This window comes from Furipterus horrens, unplaced genomic scaffold (genome assembly GCF_987537825.1).
Source record: "Furipterus horrens unplaced genomic scaffold, mFurHor1.1.pri manual_scaffold_5, whole genome shotgun sequence".
Taxonomy (NCBI): domain Eukaryota; kingdom Metazoa; phylum Chordata; class Mammalia; order Chiroptera; family Furipteridae; genus Furipterus; species Furipterus horrens.
Window position 1 is genome coordinate 107,683,822 of NW_028327175.1, and position 18,421 is coordinate 107,702,242.

At 40.8% G+C, this 18,421-nt stretch overlaps 1 protein-coding gene across 1 annotated transcript in view; it reads left to right on the forward strand.

Annotated features, from left to right (window-relative positions):
- CPPED1 (calcineurin like phosphoesterase domain containing 1) overlaps positions 1–18,421 on the forward strand; it is a 119,979-nt gene that overhangs the window by 53,571 nt on the left and 47,987 nt on the right. The gene's annotated exons all lie outside the window — the stretch shown is intronic.

Here is an 18,421-nt window from a genome sequence, read left to right on the forward strand (position 1 = left end):
TGCCCCACCCCGTTGCTCCCGCACTTCCCCGAACAAGTACTTTGGCATCAGCAGACAATACAGAAAAGGAGGGAAAGCTCACCTGCTGTGATTACTTGTCCTTTCACTTATTCATTGTCTGGTCTGAGCCAGTCTGCTAGTCACTGCACATACACTTGCGTATTCTTATGGCAGCTCTGGCAAGTTAGACTTTGTACTTATTTTGGGATAAGGATCGGAATTTCAGGGAGAATGAATGACTTGCCTAAGGTTGAGCATCGCTGTAAGGACAGATCCGAGATTCAGACCCAAATCTCCCACCCTGTAGGAGCCCCCTTGTCTACCACAGCGCTCCACTGCCTCCCGTAACAATTACCTCTGATCCCGTGAAAACTCCTGCATTTGACGCTTGTCTATCATGGGGCAGTAGTTATTAGCCTGCCGAAATTCAGCTTCTTCATTAAACATGTTGGCAAAAACAGTCTGCTAATAATATTACAACTGTAATTTGGCGTAGCTCTTTGTATTTGGGCGCTAATAAGGTAACATTCATTTTATGAGCAGGGTTATAATTTTTAGGACAGGGCCCTGTATGGTAGACTACTTAAAAAGCATTTTCCCAGTAGTCAGTTCATACTCCTAGCACTCTAAATAATTTGCATATATTTTTCCTGTTTAAGTATGTAAAGCACTTTGCCAGGAGCTTTTGCCCTTTATTATTCCTGAAAATCCCAGCATTCATTTTTGTTTCAGAATAAATGAAATAGTGATCATCTGTATTCATGTCCACAGCTTATAGTTATGCATTTGTGAACTAAAATATTCAGAGATATTTTATTTCTGCACCATGTTTTTTACAAAAAATAGTGTGTGTTTGTGATTATAAGAAAAAAAATTGGAAGTATGAGAAAAATCACTCATAATTCTGTACCAACCAGGGGTAATAACTATTAACATTTTTAGTGTGTTTCCTTCCTAATCTTTAAAAGACATTTTTTGCATAGCTGAATTCATAAATTATTTGCAGTTTTCTATGCTGTGATTTTTCATGTAACATAAACAAGCCTCCTTGTTATTACAAACATCATTGTGAATAGCTGTATAATCTCTCTTCATTAAAACACACCATTCTTCACAATTTTGAAATGCTCACTACAATAAGACAGTGATATAGCATCATAAGTAAAAAAATATTTTCAATGTTATTTTACATACTTTAAGATAGAAGCATTTTCTTTTTATCAAAAGAAACATTTTCTTGTTAGATATGCTTCAGGATCTGCCTCTTCAAATTAAGAAGACTTTGTACTTGTGTTTGTGGAGCTACGTACAATGGTGTACTGCCCTCCTTGCCAGTCTCTCCTTTATTCCAGTAATGTTTGTTCTTTTTTTAAACGTCCACTGTCTTCCTCATTTTATGGTTCACCATGACTGGTGCCTGTTTCCCTGGCTCATTTTCTGTGTCTTGCTTTATTCCTGCCCCGCAAGCATTACAGGGCTAACATCAAGTCCAGATTTGTCAAAACAACAGTAGAAAAGCCTGTCTCCAACTCCACTATCCTCATTTCTCCTTTTCTTTTCCCAACACTTCTGATCAAATGGCCTCCAAATAGAGTGACTCAAGCTTCTGAACCAAGGCCCTCCCTCAGAAGCAGCAGGTTACCACCCTGATCCCCACCAGAGCTCTGAATAAATGGCAGCAGGTTTTGTGGAAGGGATTTCTGTAATTGCTTTCATGGCTGGAGCTGATCCTAAAGTTAGTATGGAGAAAATACTTTTTGTGTGTGTTTCTTTTAGTTTTGTGGTTCAAGACTTGGAAAATAATTTATTCTACTCTGTGATGTGATGTATGCTTCAAATATGAGAATTTATTAGAGAAGAGATATTTTTAGGTATATTTTATTGATTACGTTGTTACAGTAGTCCCAGTTTGTATTTTCCCTTTGCTCCGTTCCATCCAGTACTCCCCTTCCCTCCAGCAATCCCACCCCCCCTTAGTTCATGTCCATGGGTCATGCATAAAAGTTCTTTGACTTCACCCTTTCCTATATTATTCTTAACTTTCCCCTGTCTGTTTTGTACCAACCAACTATGCTTCTTAATCCCTGCACTATTTTCCTATTTCTCTCCCTTACCCCTCCCAGCTGATAACCCTCCAAATGATCCCCATACTTATGATTCTGTTCCTATTCTGGTATGCTTAGTTTGATTTTGTTTTTAGATTCCATTGTTGATCATTGTGAGTTTGTTGTCATTTTAATGTTCATAGTTTTGATCTTCTTTTTCTTAAATAAGTCCCTTTAACATTTCATATGATAATGGCTTGGTGATGATGAACTTCTTTAGCTTTACCTTGCCCTTCAATTATAAATGATAGCTTTGCTGGATAGAGTAAAATTTGTTGTAGGTCCTTGCTTTTCATCACACTGAATACTTGTTGCCAGTCCCTTCTTGCCTGCAAAATTTCTTTTTAGAAATCAGCTGATAGTCTTATAGGCACCCCTTTGTAGGTAACTCTATGCTTTTCTCCTGCTGCTTTTAAGATTCTCTCTTTATTTTGAACCTTTGGCATTTTAATTATGATGTGTCTTGGTGTGGTCCTCTTTGGGTCTAGCTTGTTTGGGACTCTCTATGCATCCTGGACTAGTATGTCTATTTTCTCCACCAAATTAGGGACGTTTTCCTTCATTATTTTTTCATATAAGCTTTCAATTTCTTGCTCTTCCTCTTCTCCTTCTGGCACCCCTATGGTTTGGTTGTTGGCATGTTTGAAGTTGTCCCAGAAGTTCCTAAGCCTCTCCTCATTTTTTTTTCAATTCTTGTTTCTTCATTCTGTACTGGGTCAACTGTTTTTTTTTTCTTCCTTATGTTCCAGATCATTTATTTGAACCCTGGTTTCCTTCCCTTCACCATTGGTTTTATGTGGATTTTTCTTCATTTCCTTTAGCATAGCCTTCACTTCTTCCCTTATGCTTTTGCCATACTTAAGCATATCTGTCAAGCCTTTGAGCATCTTTATCACCAGTGTTTTGAATTCTGTGTCTGTTAGGTTCTCTATCTCCTCATCTGTGAGGTTGGCTATCTCCTCGTCGCTTACTTCTCACACTGGAACCTTGATCTGTTCCCTCTTTTGGGCCATACTTCTCTGTCTCCTCATCTTGACAAGCTCCTGTGTTGGTTTGCCTCTGTGTCTTAGGTAGAGCTATAGAACCTGTTATGTTGTAAGGCACGGAGCCTTAGGTATTCATCAGTATGGGCGACGCATTTCACCACATTGTGGTGCTGTATGTGGGGGAAGGGTCTAAGAGGGAACAATGCCACTTGCTCAGCACTCACCTCTTTTCCAGGCACTTCTCCAACTTCTGTATGGGACTGGTGCCTCTCTAGCTGTTGTACTGGCTGTTGTTCCCAGAATGGGTGGGTCTGTGGATGTTCTAGGACCATGGGGGCCCTTTAAACAAGTGGACTCTGCTGAGAGACTGGCAGTTTCTTCCTTTGCTCCAATCCCCACTGGTTTACACAGTCAGAAGCAATGAGGCTTTATTTTCTCCAGTGCTGGGACCATGAGCTGCACGGTCTGGTCTGGTGCTGGGAGCACTCTCCAGGTGTCTCTCCCTATTTTTTAAAACATGCGACTACACTTTCCGTTGGCCTGCTGGTGTCGCCACTGCTGCCGCCACCACACCGCATCCTCTCCGCCCCAGCTCTGCCCCTCCTACCTGTCTGGATGAATATTTCTTCTTTATATCTCTTTGTTGGACTTCCATGCAGCTCGATTTTCTGGAACTTCTGGTTGTCTCTAGTTTTGAGGTAGTTGTATTCCTTTTTAGTTGTGGAGGGAGATGCAGTGTGTCTGCCTATGCCTCCCTCTTAGCCAGAAGTCTAGAAGAGAGATATTTTTAATTTTTAGAAAAAGGTATTTCAGATATTTCCTTCAAAAGACATCATTCCCTTCAACATTGAATGTGTAATTTAAAGAGTGACTTTTTAGCAATCTGCAGAGTGTGTTCCAACTCTGTTATGAAGAAGAGTTAAGAACTGGTACCTTGGTGTTCTTCTAATGCCAAGCCTTTGCCTTTGCCCTTTCATTTTCTTTCTTTATAACTAAGTTAACCTGCATATGATGGTTTCTCTGTTGTCAAAACAGCCTAAAGTTCTTTTGGAATTTCCAAATGGCCATTTCCAACACAGAAATAGTTGCTACATAATAGAGACTTCAGTCTAAGAATTTCTCTGCAGATAACTCTTACGTTCATTAATAGAAAGCCTGCCCATCTTAGCATGGCTTTGTGCATGGGAGTCCAGTCCTCGAGCCCACCACTAACAAAGCATTGGCATGAACTTCCTGTTTTACTCTGTAATGCCTTGTGGTGTCGGGGTGCCCAAAGTTTTTAAGAGGCCACTGTCTTAGAGGATGATGTATTGTGCAGAGGAGGCTGTGGAGCTAGGGCTGTGGGTGCTACAGAGGGTGGTTTGACGTTGAGCATAGAAGAGTCTGTAGCTATCCTTACTGAAAGTGAGCACATCTTTGAGTTGCACATCCCTTCATTCCTGCCTTTAACTCCACATCCAGCTCTTCACAGAAAATTATATATAATGGAAGGGTGCCATTCCATAGCCTTGGCTTAAAGGACAACTCCCCAAAATAGAACACACCATCTGTTATTGATTGACATTTAGAATATCTCATGGATGTTATGATGTGAGCCTTGAATTGCTAACATTTTCTAAGTGAAGAATAATCCAAATCATGATACATCTACTAGCAGGTCCTCTACCTACATCAAACAGGTTGTCATTGACAAGCATCAGTCATTCTTATTGTCATGATTTTTCTCTGGTACAAGATACTAGTGAGTTTTTTACTTTTAAAAATAACCAGATCCTTTAGTCTTGCAGGTATGTGTCAAGCCCCCTGACAGCAAGAGGGTGAATACCAAGAAGTCAGAAAATTACTCATGTGTTCCCTCCAGCTGGCCCCTCTGCTGTCCCATATCTTGTCACCACTGCCTGCTCCAGTGTCCCTTTTCTTCTCATGACTCAGCAGGCCCCTCTTTGGTAAGAACTCTTTGGTAAGGCAATAGATCATCTGTTAACTTTTCATTCTTTAGAGATGGTATAGACAATAAAAACATTGCAGCCCAGAGGGATTATTTGAAACCTCAGTCCTGAACATGCCCATCCCTGCTTAAAACCCTTCAGAGGCTGCCATAGCTGTTAGAATCCAGACGTGCATATGGTGGGTCAGTGGCTCTGCCTGATCTGGCCTTGCCGGCCGTGTCTCCTGTCATTCTCCCCTGACCTCTCTGGCCTCTAATCATACCAACTGCTCTCATATACTGTTCTCACATACTGTTCCCTCTTTCTGGAAACTGTTCCTTTTACCTCCTCTCTTTTCTCTCCTTCCCTGACCTCCTGCTTGTCCTTCAGTTTTTTGTTATCTTACCAAGTCTTTGCTCACATGTGGACAGGAAAGTTACTTTTTAAATTAATTTTTTTTTAATAAGGTTACTTTATTTTATTATTTTATTTTATTTTATTTATGTGTTTTTAGAGAGAGGGGAAAGAAGAAAGAGAGGGAGAGAAACATCAATGTGTGGTTGCCTCTCACGCACCCCCAGCTGGGGACCTGGCGTGCAACCTAGTCATGTGCCCTTACTGGGAATCAAACAAGCGATACTTGGTTCGCAGGCCGATGCTCAATCCACTGAGCCACAGCAGCCAGGGCAGGAAAGTTATTTTTAATTACAAAAATTATTGTGTGATCCTTTATAGGTTTGAAATTGCTACTTATAGTAAACAAAAATAGTGTTATGATTTAAAGTTTTGCTTTTTTGATTTAGTTTTTCATTTTTGTCAGTGTTATATATGCAGGCATAATGAGTCAGAATATTGAGAAGCAAAAATTTACAACTTCTCACCTACCCTTTACTCACTTCCCATTGACCACTACCTTCAATGATTTTAGCTAATTTTGTTGATAATCACTTACATAGTTCTAAACAGCATAATCATGTTGCAACTTCTGGATCTGTTATTGTTATTGACTGTGTTTGCATCTTTGTCAAAGCCTAATTTTGGTGATACAGGTTTTAATATTTATAATAGTTCATTGGTATATACATTATTTTAAGCATTATTCACAATTAAGCTATATAGTATGTCATGATTATTTTTTCTGCAAATTTTATTTGCATTTTCAAAATAAAATGTCTTAGTTTCTAAAATACACTAATTCAACCTCAGTATCATCTTCCAAATGCATAAGTGCATAAATTTACTGTCAATAATTTAAAAATATTAGGCATTCTATCAGTTTCAGCTTCTTGAAGAAGTTTCTCCAAGGGCCCTCTGTTCCCCGACTGGTTACTCTCTCAGCCTGCTAACGGCATCACCTTGGGGTGTCCATCCCCATTCTGGGAACTGATTACTTTTCCTTCTCTCTCATGTTGGATCCCCACTTCCTTTCTTTTCAGATGCATCACAGCTTCTTGTGGTTGTTGGGGAAGAATTTACATTTGAAAATATCTTCATTCGACCCTGACATTAAATTGATAGTTTGGTAGTTTGGCTGGGTATAGAACATTAGGTAAGGAGTTATTTTTCTCTCAGAATTTTGTAAGCTCTGCTTCCTTGCTTTTGCTTGGTCAGTATGGGTTTTAAGGTGCTCAATTCTATTCTGATTCTTGATCCTTTTGTGAGACTAGAAACATGTAGGATCTTCTCTTTGTATCCAGGGTTCTGAAGTAGCACTGTGATGTACCATGGTGTGAATCTGCTTAATCTGTTTAATAACATCATGAACTCCAAATATTTTTGAATTATTTCATTGATGATCTTCCCCTGTGAGTTTTTCTATATTCTCTGGTACTCATTTCTTCAGATGTTGGGTTTCCTGTACTGGTCCTCAAATATTATCTCCTTTTTTCCATTTCTTGCTTATTCTACAGTCTGAGATAGTTCCACAACTTTATCTTTTAAGCTTCTGCTGGATTTTCATTTCTTCTACCATAGTTTTAATTTCAAAGAGCTTTTTTGGTCATTACTCTTTTTAAAAATAAGCTACCTGTTCCTGACTGGCATGGCTCAGTTGGGTTGGAGTGTCATCCTGTAAGCCAAAGGGTTGTGGGTTCAATTCCCAGTCAGGGCATATGCCTAGGTTGCAGGTTCTATCCCCAGTCTGGACACATACAGGAGGCAACCAGTCGATGTTTCTCTCCCTTCCTCTCTCTCTAAGGCAATGAAAAAAAATGTCCTTGGGTGAGGATTAAAGAAAAAAAAACCTCTGTAATTGTTTGATGAGTACGGTATCTTCTTTCTCTGAGAATACTGATAGTTTTCCCCATGCTCCCACTTCTCCCTTCTTCCCCTGTGTCTTGAGGTCATTTCTTTTTGGCTCTCAGATGCCCCAGAGTAGACTCTTCCTGTCTCTGGCTGGAGGGCTCTGCCTGGCTGCTCTTATTTGGATTCATTAGAGGCACAAAGCTGTGTTCACAAAATCACAGCAAACCTTTCATCTTCATCTTCCTGGCTTCACTATGGTAACCCAACCGCAGCTCTACCTGTTGGGTCACAGAAACCCCTGTTTACTTTTACAAAAACTGAAACCCCCATCTGCTGAAGTGAGAAGGACAGTAGTCCAGCCTCATGGAACTTCAAGCTATCTTTCTGTTTTAGGGTCTCTTGTACTCCCATTTCTGAGGTTACCTGTCACTAGAAATTCCTGGGTCTGTTGGGTATCTGTGATACAAAACAGATTTTTAAAAATTAATTTTTCTTTCCTTTTTTTTTTTTTTTACAAAATTGAGGTTTAATAAAAAGCAAAATGCAATGAATCTGAAGTGAAGAGCTTGACCATACAAATCCACTCTTAACCACCACTCAACTCAAGATATAGAACGTGTGCCTTATGCCAAAAGGCACCTTTGTGCCTCTTTGCCAATAATCTTTATGTCATTGTCAGTTGGGTTTGTCTGTTCTTTAACTTCATAAGAACAGTGTCATATAGTTGTACTTCTGGCTTGTTTTCTGTATGTACTCTCTGAGACTCATCTGTGTTATAGCATTTATCAGCAATTAGTTCTTTGTTATTATTGTCATATCCATCTAATGATTATATCACAACTTAGCTCCATTCCACTCTTGATGGATAGGTGGGTCATTTTTATTTTGGGACTCTGAATAAAGCTTCTGTGACATTCATATCATATCTTTTTAGCAGGGCTACACACTCATTTCTTTAATTATAGTCCTGCGAGTGGAATTGCTCGGTTCTTGGGAAGATGTAGGTTAACTTTGGGAAATACTGCCAAAGGGTTTTCAAAAGTGGTTGTACCAAGCCAGTTGTTTATTGACTTTCCCACTGCCAGCTGAGTATTTAACTTTCTAAGTTGGCTAAGCACATCACCACTTGTTCATCTGCTTTCTGGTTTTCATTTTTCTGTGTCTTTCTCCTTTCCCATTGTCTTCATCCTTGGGAGTTTACTGTCTTTGCAGTAGGATTTGTGGAAGGGACAAAGCCGAGTTTTTAATCCACCATCTTTAACTAGAAGTTTCTATTAGGATTTTAAGATGGCTTTTAGCTCTGTCTCACCAAATACACTTACCCCGTGTTTTCTCTGAGTTATTTCTGCTTAAAAGGTTTTATTAAATCAAGATTTTATTACTCTCAGCCTTTCACAGCTATCCAAACATTGTTCTCTATGTTCTACATTGTCAACAAAATGACAAGATAATTCTGATCCAGGTCTTTATCACATGAAGATTAATATAGAACACAGACCCAAGGTATAGTTTGTGGGATTCTTCCTCTTAAATTTTTCCCCCTGGGTCTGCAAAACCCTAAGTGTACTATTGTATTTAGGATTCTCAAGGTGATCATATTATATTCAGGACTAGGCAAATCTGAATCCCTAATTTTAACCTCATAATATCCCAACATTTAACCATATTATATTCTAAGTGTGTGTCCAGGTGTTCCCCCCACCCCTTCAACCTTTTCACCCCTTGGTTTAGGTGCAGAAGTCTAGGAGGAAGGGTGGAACTTCTAGAGCTCGGATTGGGAGTCAGATTGTGTTTCCCCAAAAAGCCAATGGTGTATCTTGACCCCTAACCACCACTTGCACTCCCTCTGGCGCCCCCTTCCTTTGTAGAGAAGGTGACAGGCAGGGCAGGGACGGCAGTGAGGAGTCCTTAGACACCTCCTCTTTTCACAGTGGTGACAACTATGTCAGGACAGCAGACACACTCAGTGCCTGAGACTGTACCTTGCATTCATTTGCCACTCAGGCCCTTCCCCAGCAGAGCGGGCTCTTTGTTCTCTACTTAAATTTGTCTTTACCCATCCTTCCTATATCACAGAACTGGCAAGATCATGCTTCTTCTCTCTTGGCTACAGTTCACTTCATTTGATGTGGTTTTTACTCATTAGAATAATATTACCATGACGAGGGCTCCAGTCATGTGGTCAGCCACGCATGTACCATGTTGTGGTACAGTAACAGTTTGTCATTGTGCAAGTAATGCAGGCGCTTAGCACATGGTAAGGATTCCATTAATGACATCATACTTATTCTTCTTATATAGTGAGCTTCTGAACCCAGGAGACTTACTTTCTTAATTTGGCCATACTCCACCGTGACCTTTGGTCACATATTCCTCTGTGGTCTCAAGAAGATAATCAAATTGCAAACCTTTTATTTTGATCTCCCCCTACTTCTTCATGTATTAGAGATGTATTATCCTAAAACCACTAATATAGTATATTTTACTTCTGTTAATATAACAAATAATATCTCTAAGTACAAATAACCACGAAATTATACCTATACCAACCCTCTAATCAGATGCACTTAATATACATATTATTTTACATAATATATTTCTAATATACTAAATTCCCTTTTCATTGTTACCAACAGGTATAAGTAGTGGTTAAGTTCTTATGCTAGCTGGTAAGGTCATTTCTGAAAGGATAAAAAGAAACAAAATCTGGCAACAATAATAAATCTCAAATGTTTTGCTAGGCAAGTAAACATTGCAGCTGGAAAGAGAAGCTTGATTGTAACTCTTCAGTGGTTGAAATAATGCGTTCATCTGTGCTGTGGATTAACTAGGTTTTTGTGAGTTAGCCTGAGATCTAACTACCAGTTAAAATGTTATCTCTGTGAAAAACCCTAATTGCATTACCACAACCCATTTATGAAAAAACTTTTGTCCACATGTGTAAAATAAACACCACTCTAAGAGGTTAAAACAATTTTATAATTGTAGTGTCTTTCTCTTTTTTTTTTACTTCTGCATGCTACAAGGAGATAATTTGCAAAGCAACAAACCTTTTCAAGTTAATAAATCCATATTATAATGTTAAGTGTGGAATTATGATGGATTCAGAAATTCTAAACCCTTATCTTTATTTGAGGACTTGACGTTACTCTGTCAGAATGGAATGCTTAAAAAAATGGCTTCAATACCCAGAATTTTCCCTAAACATCCAGTGATCTCCCTGATACCTTTGGCAGAGTTGAGAATTTGGTCAAAGGATTTTGCTTCTAGGTATTCCCTATTACCACTAGCTGGAATGCCTTCTGAATGATTACATTAGATATATAATATTTCAACAAGTCTAGAACTCCCCTGTATTTGACACACATTTGGTTGTAGTAACTGTATTTTGTAAACCCAGGGGTCAAGTTGTTTATTGTTGAAAGCCTGTAGGGTTATTTGCTCTTTGTGGTCACTTAGTCAATGGTTCACTGACAGGTGCTGTGTGGGCAGTCCTTAACATTGAGTGCAACTGTCCTTCCTCCTGCCTCCTCTGGCATAAACCTTGTGTACAAATTCTAAGCTTCATTTTATCACATTTTCCTGGCATCTAGCCCATATATGTTATGTTGTTACTTGAGGGGGAACCAACCCAGAGCAGGTCTGCCTCAGGCCAGTCTGTTGGGTTCTTGACTCTGTGCAGGAAAGATTTCGCAATACAAGTCCAGGTGATTTTGAGAGTACATTTATTAAAGGTGGGGACAGTGAGACAGGTAAGGGCTTAGATAGAGGAAGCAACAGGAGAGAGCCTAGAAATGATAAGGGAAAGAAGTGAGCTGAGGTGAGGCCGCTTTAGCTCACTGGAAAGTCAGAGAAAAGGGAGGCCTTGGAGACCTGTTCAGGGGGTTAGCTTGGGATGAGCTCCTGCTGCCCCCTGCTCCCCTGGTTGCAAGTCTTATGGGAGCCCTTAAAGTTTAGGAGAAAGAAAATAAAAAGTTCATGTTCAAGAATAGGCTTAGGCAAGCTCCCAAGCAAGCCCGGGCCAGCGTCCTTTGTCTTGAGGGTTTTTATCTCTTCTTTGGGTGAGAATCTTAGGGAAGAGTTTCAGCAGAATACTCATTAGCTTTCCAGGTGAGGTTTTAATATGTTGATGCATCAAAATACACATTATTGTATAAGGGAATTTGGGATTATTCTCTGGTCAGCTTTATTACTTTTATCTTGGGTCTGTCTGGCTGTAATTGGGTTCTTGTTATTTGTTCCCCTGACTTCATCTGTCCTTGGGTTTAGTTGTCACAAATGGTGTTAATTGGGTCTCTGTACCTATCTCCCGACCAGGGTGATCTAAACTATGTATTCTCTGGTTGGGGAGGAGAGGTAGAAACCTTTTGTGCTCAGGTGTCTTGGTTAGGGAAGATAAGGTCTTGTGATTCACTAGCTGACTGTAAATTGGTCAATTGTTTGGCTCTGTTTAATCATCTTGTTTCAGTTTCCTCATTCCACTTGCCAAGGAATTTTCCTAGCTTTTTACCATCCTGCCTCAATGTCATTGTTTTTTTTTTCCATTAGTTCATAATAGATATAGCAAATTCACTGTTACTGCTTTATACCTGAAGAAATTAAGGCAGCATACAGTAAGTAAGAGATGCTGACAAGACTGTTGTCATGACGGAGTAATATGTGAAATGCTTACCTTGGTGCCCCGGCAAATAGAAACACTTACTAGTGATAGTGAGAGGCATATTTGTAATTGATTATTGCCAAAGAGAGCACTGCCAGTGCTTCACAGAGTGAGATTTAGAATGTGGATTGCCTTGCTCCCCAGTGAGCCCCACTGACGAGCCAGTTCCCAGGTTCCCTCCATGGCTGAGCCCTGGGCTCTGCATAGCTCAGCTCTGATTCCTCATTCCCTGCCTCCTCCCCTGTGACTGCAGTAAAGCCTTGGCTAACTCATCTGTAAAGGGCAGTGATAAAACAAGGAGGTTGATGCTCTGTGAATCCAAAATAACACAATACCCCCCAAAAAACCTTTCTTCATGTTTTAGCTTTGAAGCAGTACACAGTTCTTTTTTTGTTTGTTTTTGTTGTTACTTTTATAAGTATATATTTTTGATTATGTTGTTATAGTAGTCCCATTTTTTTCCCTTTGATCCCCTCCACCCAGTACCCTCTTCCCTCCAACAATCCCACCCCCCTTAGTTCATGTCCATGGGTCATGCATAAAAGTTATTTGACTTCACCCTTTCTTATATTATTCTTAACTTCCCCCTGTCTATTTTGTACCAACCAACTATGCTTCTTAATCCCTACACCATTTCCCCATTTCTCCCTCTTCCCCCTCCTGCCTCATAACCCTCCAAATGATCCCCATACCTATGTTTCTGTTCCTATTCTGGTTTGCTTAGTTGGATTTTGTTTTCATTTTTTAGATTCAGTTGTTGATCGTTGTTTGTTTCATTTAAATGTTCATAGTTTTGATCTTCTTTTTCTTAAATAAGAGCCTTTAACATTTCATAGAATAATGCCTTGGTAATGATGAACTCCTTTAGCTTTACCTTGTCTGGGAAGCTCTTTATCTTCCCTTCCATTCTAAATGATAGCTTTGCTGGGTAGAGTAATCTTGGTTGTAGGGCCTTGCTTGTCATCACATTGAATACTTGTTGCCAGTCCCTTCTTGCCTGCAAAGTTTCTTTTTAGAAATCAGCTGATAGTCTTATGGACACCCCTTTGTAGGTAACTCTCTGCTTTTCTCTTGCTGCTTTTAAGATTCTCTCTTTATCTTTCACCTTTGGCATTTTAATTATGATGTGTCTTGCTGTGGTCCTCTTTGGGTCTAGCTTGTTTGGGACTCTCTATGCATCCTGGACTTGCTTGTCTATTTCCTTCACCAAATTAGGGAAGTTTTCCTTCATTATTTTTTCATATAAGCTTTCGATTTCTTGCTCTTCCTTTTCTCCTTCTGGCACCCCTATGATTCAAATGTTGGCATGTTTAAAGTTGTCCCAGAGGTTCCTAAGCCTCTCCTCATTTTTTTCAATTCTTATTTCCTCCTTCTGTCCTGGTTGACTGTTTATTTCTTCCTTATGTTGCAAATCATTGAATTGAACCCTGGTTTCCTTCCCTTCACCATTGGTTTTATGTGGATTTTCCTTCACTTCACTTAGCATAACCTTCATTTCTTCTCTTATGCATTTGCTGTACTTAAGCATACCTGTCAAGCCTGTGATCGTCTTTATCACCAGTGTTTTGAACTCTACATCTGTTAGGTTGGCTATCCCCTCATCACTTAATTCTCCCACTGGAACTGTGATCTGTTCCCTCTTTTGGGCCATACTTATCTGTCTCCTCATCTTGACAGGCTCCTGTGTTGGTTTGCCTCTCTGTCTTAGGTAGAGCTGTTGCACTTGTTATGTTGTAAAGGGCAGAGCCTTAGGTATTTGTCAGTACAGGCAACCCATTTCGCCACGTTGTGGCACTGTATGTGGGGGAGGAGTCTGAGAGGGAACAATGCTGCTTGCTCAGCACTCGCCCTTTTTCCAGACACTTCTCCCACTTCCAAATGGGACTGGTGCTTCTCTAGCTGCTGCCCTGCCTGTCGTTCCCAGAGTGGGTGAGTCTGTGGATATTCTAGGACCATGGAGGCCCTTTAAACAAGCGAACTCTGCTGAGAGACTGGCAGTTTCTTCCTCTGTCCCAACCCCCACTGGTTTGCACAGTCAGAAGCAATGAGGCTTTATTTTCCCTGGCGCTGGGACCATGAGCTGTGTGGTCTGGTATGGTGCTGGGAGCACTCCCCTTCCTACTTTTTAAAACGTGTGACTTCGCTTTCCGCTGGCCTGCCGCTGCTGCCACTGGTGCATCCTCTCCGCCCCTCTTACCTGTCTGGATGAGTGTTTTTCTTTATATCTCTGTTTGTTGGACTTTCATGCAGCTCGATTTTCTGTAACTTCTGGTTGTCTCTAGTATTGAGATAGTTGTATTCCTTCTTAGTTGTGGATGGAGATGCAGCATGTCTGTCTATGCCTCTATCTTGGCCAGAAGTCCTCCACATTTCTTCAATTTAAACATTTGTCAAGAATTGTGTTATCTTAGAGCTGGCAAAGCTGATGATGAAGAAATGCAAAATCCTCTTTGTGCTTCTGCAAAACAGCAGGGACACTTCAGCTGGTACACAAACCGTTCTGTTTCAGGAGTAGTCTTGAAACATGCAAGTTTTGAATTGGGCAACGTTTTTCGATGGTGTCTTTTTCATAAGATGCCAGAAGGCCATCCATTGCACCATCAGAGGGATGATGTAAGGATAGATGGCATAAAATATAAGAAATTGGGATTAAGTATATGTAACTTTGACTTGTGTTTGAGAGAGGTGAGCAGTGTGACAGGCTGGTGACACTGAAAAAGCCGGTGCCAGTGGCCGCGTAAGGACGGACTGAGTGGCCGCCCAGGAGGTTACTGCGGCCTGGCCAGCAGTAAGCTACAGCCAGGGGAGAGGAAGCGTGGTCTTGTGGTGCGGCGACGCAGCAGAGGTGGTAAGGAAGAGCTGAAGGAGGGGACAGAGGGTCAGCTCTCCTGGGCAAAGGCTCAAATACTGTCTGCAGTTACTGGAGATTAGGATTGCAACATAGGAATTGTTGGGGTCAGGGAATTCATTCCATAACAGGCAGATGCTACCACCCATTGTAGTTTCATAGATTGTAATAAACCACAAGTCATAATTTCAATTGCCTAAAGATTGGCCACAGCTATGTGAGGGAAAGAAACTTCAGAAGGCAGGAGGAGCGGTGGTGGTGATGCTGGCAGTGGTGTGTACAGAAGCTGGATTGGAGCTGGGTGGAGAAGCTGCTGAACCTTCTGCTTTTATCAGTAAATCCTGAGGCTGCCCAGCTGATAACACACTACTGAAATCAGGGAAGGAGGAGCTAGAGATGGGTGTTTTGCATGTATCCTAATGTCTCCCTGTTGATTTCTACATTTTGCTGATCCCAAATTAGACCAAATCCACTCACATCTACCCAGCATCTTCACTGTGCAAAGAAAACCCTGCTGGAGACTGCTCACCACTGCACAGCCTGGTACTGGGATGGGGGTGGTGGTGAGGCCGGGGTCCTTGTGAAGTCCCAGCAGAAGAAAGCCTTGAGCTGGGGCGGACCCAGAAGACTGCGGTGTGAAAGGATCTGACAAAGTGCAGCAGCAGTTTTTAGGACAGAAAATTGTAACCCATGGCAGACTTGAGCTATTGGCCTCCCCTTCACAGGCCACAACTGGAGAAATCATTGGGTTTGCAAGTAACTGCTCAGAGTGTGCTTACTTGGGGCCATATTGATTTTGTTGTTCTTTTTGCTGCTAAATGTATTGAACCTGGAAGTCCACTCTATATCCCCCTGAATGAGCAGCTCATTACATCCCCTGGCTGTGTCTCTCCTTAGTCCTGCTATTTAATTTAAATTTTCCTGACAGTGGTTGAATGGGTATCAGCATCAATACTCGTTAGAGTTCTTGTGCCTGCAGGGACTAGGGGATAGAGAGTTCTTATTTTCTTTAAACAACATTCTTTATTGTCCTGTTGTTATAGAGAGCATTGATCTAGTTGAAGAAAGAAGAAAAACTTCTTACTAAAACAGTAAATAGATTCACAACCCTCAAAATCTAATCAGAGTATCTGTTGTTTAGACAGCCTCCATAGGAAAGAGAAAATATTGTGAAGATTGCAGAGGTGGGTGGTTTTTAACAGTAGTTTGTTGGTGAAATTTTGTCCTCACTGTGTATTGCTGGCCAGGGTGGGGATGGTTAAAAAGGAAAGGAAACCCATGGATTTGTTGTTCATTTCTTGCTCCATATTTTCTGTAACCAGGTTGTGTTCTCCAGTACTTTGCAGCAGCTTCCTTTCTTCTCTACCCCCAAAGGGGAAAGCAGAATGTGTGTTATCACGATGTTTTGTGTGTAGCAGGGAAGCACTAAATTTCTCTGGTATCTGCCTGCACTTCTGGCTGAGATATAGTTTAAATGAAGCATAGTGGTTATTTTCCCTTCAGAAGATGGAGCCCTAAGCCAGGGGACAAAACGTGGTGGTAACCTGGACACCTGTGTTCTTGGAAATGAAGCAACCCACCTGGGTTCTCTATAAGCAGTAAATTGTAGTGCATTAAAATCCTAAGAAAAACTGTATGGGCCTAGAGTTCATCTCATCCTTCCAAGGGTTTTACCATTGCTTCTGAAATATTATGGCAATATTCTATGAATAGCCCTCCAGGTTCACTCTGGTGTTTACTTCTAATTTACTACGCCCCAAAGAGTTCAGTTGTGGAATAAACGAATGAAGCAGTGGGATTTTATTCTAATGCAATAAAAACACACAATTTCATTTAATCATGTTGAGCTTCAACCTGTATGAAATCAGAAACCCATGTTACTAGCGAAGATATGGGAAAGAAGAAGGTTCCTTAGTGGCAACGCAAGTCCTTGGGAAAGAATACAGAAACGGAATAAATAGCTTGTTGAGGAAAGCTTGCTAGCAATGGAAGCCAAACCACAAATAGGTGTCTGATTTCAGGTGCAGCCTAGAACACTCCAGAGAATACGACATTCTTATTTTTAGGGCCAAGGATTCTTTCCCCACTGGGGACAAAGCTACAGGTGAGAAAGGCCTGGTCCTGCATTCCTCTCATCAGCCTCTCTGGGTGCCTTCCCCTGGGGAGAAAAATGATGCTACCTCCCAGACCAAGATTGGATGCCCTGAAGTGAGTGGGCTGTGTGAAGACACCCAGGCTTTTATCTGGGCTTGCCTGGGATTATATAAAGTCATCCAGTTTTTTTCAGTTCTAACAGTGGTTTGATAACACAGCATGTGCATGTGTGTGCATATCATGTAATGTGTGTGTAATTAACATTCGTGTCTTTATATGTCTTCAATTTTAAGGTAATACTTGCATATGAGGAAAAAATTAAATTCCATATATGGATTGGCAGCTGGTAAATTAATCACCCCCATTCACACCCCAGATGCCATTTTTCCTCCCAGAGACAACTACCACGTTCTTGTGTAACCTTCCCAGATACATTTCTAAGCATATTTGCATATTTCTTTCTTATATTTTTTCATAATTTTCTTTCTTTACATTTTTAATAGAAATCTATTTATGTGGACCAACTCTCAAAAGTTACAAATAAATATAAAGAATGTATAAAATGTTTCTAACCCAGCTCCTCTCCCGGGAGGCAGCACATAGAACCAGTTTTTAAGGCACCCTTTCAAAGATAGTGTGTGCACATGTTATGTGTAGTTCTACTTTTCTTTTTTTACATAAAAGGCAGCAAATATGCACAATGTACAGGCAGACCTCATTTTTCTTGTGCCAGCAAAATGATTACCACTCACTTTATTGCAATACTTTTGCTTGATTGCAATGGTCTGGAACTAAACCTGCAATATATCTGAGGAATACCTGTATTGATCTTGCTTTTTCCCCTTAGTACAGTATAGACAATTTTCCTCATTCTTTTTTGTGGCTACATAGTATTTCATTGATTGGCTAGACCATAATTTATTTACCAAGTCCCTGTCCATGTTCACTGAGGTTGACTATGATTATATGCTACAGCACCAGGGGTAGGGCGATGCACGTGAGGTGTCCAGGGAGCAGAACTTAAGGAGGCGCCCACTCTTGGTGTCACACAGATGCAGGGCCAGCACTTGCACAAACCCGAGAGTGCTGGCTGCTTACGTTTTCCACTCACTCCCCTTAACCTACTCCTAGCCCTGCTCTGCTCTTACAGGCTGCAATAAAAATTCTTATTTGTACAGTTTTTTCTCACATATTGTTGGGAAATTTTCCAGATGTTAAAATGTTGGGGTCAAAGTATATGTGGGTTTTCAAATTTGAATTCAGAAAACCTTTTACACTCCAGCCAATACTATAAGAAATGACCTATCTCCCCATACCCTGACCAACAGACTATATTAGCAACACTTTTTGGTTGTTGCCAGTTGGGTGGGTAACACATCAAGAAAAACATGGCCAAACTAACTGTTTAAGGGATTGGACTGAAATCATGGTCTTGCATTTCAATGTAGAAAGTCATGGAGTTGTCTGCAGCTCCCTCTCTCATCCACATCATGTTCACCCTGCAGCTGCTCTAGGCTCTGACCAGGAGATGGTGTATGTACCCATTTCCACTCCTA